This window comes from Amblyomma maculatum, chromosome 4 (genome assembly GCF_055883805.1).
Source record: "Amblyomma maculatum isolate TAMU_Amacu chromosome 4, ASM5588380v1, whole genome shotgun sequence".
NCBI classification, from domain to species: Eukaryota; Metazoa; Arthropoda; class Arachnida; order Ixodida; family Ixodidae; genus Amblyomma; species Amblyomma maculatum.
The window spans coordinates 13,123,101-13,125,416 of NC_139347.1; the positions used below are offsets into that span (position 1 = coordinate 13,123,101).

The following is a 2,316-nucleotide window of genomic DNA, read 5'->3' on the forward strand; positions in this document are numbered from 1 at the left end:
CTAATTGATTGACTCAACTATTGTAGTATTTGATACATTCAAATGCGGCGCCAAGCCATTGGCTCACGATAGACAAGCGTTTCACTATCCGGGGCGTGGCGCAGTGGTGAAGCACTCGGCTGGGGATCCAAAGGATACAGGTTCGATTCCCGGTGAAGACTAATTCCTTCTTCGTATATGCATGATGTGATAACAACTTTATTTTTCCACCAGATAAGGAGGCCCCACTCCCCGCCCTCGGCACGCAGGCCTAAGGGACGGGAGCCGATACCTCCGCGAGCAGAAGAAGGCAAAGAGGTCTAGCTCTTCTCTGCTTCTTCCGCCAGGCAGATGGTGTGTGTGTGTGTGTGTAATCAGCTTTTATTTTCACCGAAATGTAGGCCCTCTACTCCGCGCCCCCTGCACGCAGGTCTAGGGGACGGAGGCCGGGACCTCCGCGATTAGAGGCAGGCAAAAAGGTCTTGGTTCCTTGCGGCCTCTTCCGCCAGGCGGATGGCTTGCTTCTGAGGAGTTCGGTCCTCGCTCCGTAGAAGGGTTTCCCAGGCTTCTCTACTAAGCATTTCTGTCTTAAACATTGGGGAGTTAGCGCATTCATAAATTACGCGGTTGAGGGTTCCTCTCTCCCCACATTGCTTACATTTATCGTCCTGTCGCTCATCTTTCTGGACGTGATAGGCCCAGACCGGGTGGGTGTAATCCCCTGCCTGTAGACACCGCCATTCGGTCGCCTCTTTGTTGCTCAGTCGCTTATCTGGTGGTGGCACCAGCTTTCTGCTTTGTCTATGATTTTCGACTATTTCTGTGTAATTTATTACACGTTCGTCCATGTTCTGGCAATCAGGCGGCTCCACGGGTACCCAGTTAGTAGAGATCTCGGGCTAAATCGTGTGCCGCCTCGTTACCAGGAACAGACGCGTGCGCTGGAGTCCATATTAAGCTGACTTTTCTATTCAGCTGTTTTCCAATCAGGATTCTCACCGCTTCTGGTGCGATCCGGCCCTTCGCGTAATTGTAGATGGCTGTTTTGTTGTCACCAATTATGAATTTTGCTTCCATACCTACGCAAGTGAGCGCTATCGCAATTTCTTCAGCTGTTTCGGAGTTGCGGCTTCTGATAGTGGCTGCCGATACTGGGGCGCCTCGGCCGCCGACTACCGAGGCTAACGCCGCACCCGACTTCCCACTCGCCTCATCAACGTAAGCAACTGCCTTGCTGTCCAGTTGTTCGAAACGCTTTTTGAGTGCTTCTGCTCTCTTTTGCCTCCTTTCCGCATTGTATATGGGGTGCATGTGTCGAGGAAGAGGGGAGATGGTTAGCTTATATCGGTATATTCGTGGGATGCTCGACATTGCTTGCATCCCTCTTTCTGTCTGCAGGCCTATCATATTTAAAATGGCCCTCCCTGTAGTTGTCTGGCTTAGCCTTTCGAGTTGCGACACTCTGACTGCCTTTGCTATTTCTTCCCACGTATTTTGTACCTCCATAGCGAGCAGCATCTCTGTGGATGTACTAATTGGTAGGCCCAGGGCCCTCTTTATGCATCGTCTAATGAGGGCTTCTATTTTTCATTTTTCCTCTGCTCTGAGGTTTAAATGGGGCGTAGAGTAGCTTATGCGGCTTATGACATATGCCTACATACGTCTGATCAAGCTCCTTTCTTTTAAGCCTCGGCCCTTCAATGTTATTCTCCTGAACATGTCCAGGACGTGTGTGGCGTAGCCTTCCAGTTTCTATAGTATTCCGTCGTTGTATCCATTCTCTTGAATCTAGGATTCGTATTTGGTCAACCTTTGGTACGGACATTCCTTCCACTTTGAATGAATGAATGGTATCTTTATTAACTCTCACAAGGTTACATGAGTAACAAAGGAGAGATGACGCAAGGCAAAAAGCTTGAGAGCCACCCTGCGCCCTCTGCCGGCGTATATAGTCCAGCAGCTGATCACAACAGCAGTGGCAGAGCGCACTCGCAAGCACAAAAGAAATACATCCACAGAATATATACATTAACATTTGCATAAAGTTATGCCTCTCTTGTTATGTTAAAGTTAGTTAAAGTTTTATTAAATAAAAGTGTTTAAGTTATGCTCTTGATATCGAATGCTCCGATTTGTTTGCGCCTCAACTATTTTGGGTTGCACACTAGTAGTTCTGATTTTTGCGGTGAGCACGAAAGCCTCCTACAAGCCGCGTAGTCTACTACTGTGTCTGCCGCTGTCTGCAGTCATCTCTCTATGCTCGCATCACTCCCTTGGTTTATCCAGAGATTGATTTCACCCGAGTGCATGCTAAATTTGAGCGCCTCGATGTTGATG

The 2,316-nt window shown here is 48.7% G+C and overlaps 1 pseudogene; it reads right to left on the reverse strand.

The window, feature by feature from the left end:
• Positions 1 to 440: 440 nt before the first annotated feature.
• On the reverse strand, positions 441 to 1,485 carry LOC146190315 (uncharacterized; annotated as a pseudogene).
• Between the last annotated feature and the right edge of the window lie 831 nt (positions 1,486 to 2,316).